We start from the raw sequence: 1,574 nt of genomic DNA on the forward strand, positions 1-1,574 counted from the left end.
TGGCCTAGGGAGCTGACGTTTGTCCGCAGACAGTTTTTCCGGGTCATGTGGCCAGCATGACTAAGCCGCTTCTGGTGAACCAGAGCAGCGCACGGAAACGCTGTTTACCTTCCCGCTGGAGCAGTACCTATTTATCTACTTGCACTTTGACGTGCTTTTGAACTGCTAGGTAGGCAGGAGCAGGGACAGAACAACGGGAGCTCACCCCGTCGCGGGGATCTGAACCACCAACCTTCTGATTAGCAAGCCCTAGGCTCAGTGGTTTAGACCACAGCGCCACCCGCATCCCTTGTTCTTTATTAGTTCTGCCTTATAGCCTGGCTGACAAACCAAGGATGTTTTTGGTGCACTTGACAATGTCCTAAAACTTAGGCACAACCTGCTCTGTCTTGGGTTCCAGTCCTGCTTCTGCTTCCCACTGGAAACAGAATTTTGGATTGGAGGGACATTAGATCTGATCCACCCGGGCTATTTTAAGGTTCTTTATACAGGATCTCCTGTCTCATCACATGTGTCTACATGAAACAGCCACTAGATGGAGACAGCTCATTGCACTTATGAAATGTACATCTGCTCACCTCAAGATTTGATTAACTTGTCACACTGCTGCTCCATAAGCCAGCAAACAGCAGGGGAAAGGAGTAAAAGTTGTTTGCAATGCCTGTAGGCAGTGTCTGTTTCAAAGAGCACAATGCCGTTTTCCCTCTGTAGAGCAAAGAATCCCATTCAAGAATCCCTGGTGAGCTTTATAAAAAAGACCAAGGCACACTTGCTTATAAGTAAGCTCCACTCAACTGAACAGAACTTGCTTTTCCATTGTAAGTGAGGATATGATAGAAGTGCAATAAATTATGCATGCTGTAGAGAAGGTGGGTAGAGAGAATTTTACCCCCCTCTCTCATAATCTACCTTAGGGCCATCCAGCGAAGCTGAATGTTGGGAAATTCAAGACAGACAAAAGAAAGGACTCACTCACATAGTGCACAGCTCAGCTATGGAATGAATTTTCTCCCACAAGTGGCAGTGATGGTCACCAACTTGGATGGTTTTAACAGTTTACACAAAATGGCTATTAGTGATTATTAATCACTATGGCTATGTCCTACCTTCTTCGTGGGAGCCAGGACTCAGCTACATAAGTAAAGAAAAAGCGTTTTAAATGCATTATAGCACTGTGACACCAGGTGGCGATGTGGAGTTCTGTCTTTCGCCGAGAAGATCCGATGGAAGATCCGCTCCCAACAACGCTGCGAGAACCGAGTAGCTGAAGCGGTGAAAGAGGACGAGCCCCGGCCGCGCCGACCCTAAATAGGTTGGGCCACACCTCCCCAGTCAGCTGATTGGCTGCCTGGGGAGATGATGCGGCTGGGGATTCCCTAGATCTCACAGGGGCTGTGCTCAGCCCCCACGCACGTGTGGGTGGGCGTGAAGCCCGCAACCCCACCTCCTTCCCAGCTCAGAAGTGGCTTTCCCATTGCGTGCCTAGGCGGAGACCCCTGCTCCCCCGAGAGACAGTCCAAAAGCAATGAATCACACATGACAACGTGTTTTGGGATTTAAAATGGCCACAACTT

This window comes from Podarcis vaucheri (genome assembly GCF_965113315.1).
Source record: "Podarcis vaucheri genome assembly, chromosome: Z".
NCBI classification, from domain to species: domain Eukaryota; kingdom Metazoa; phylum Chordata; class Lepidosauria; order Squamata; family Lacertidae; genus Podarcis; species Podarcis vaucheri.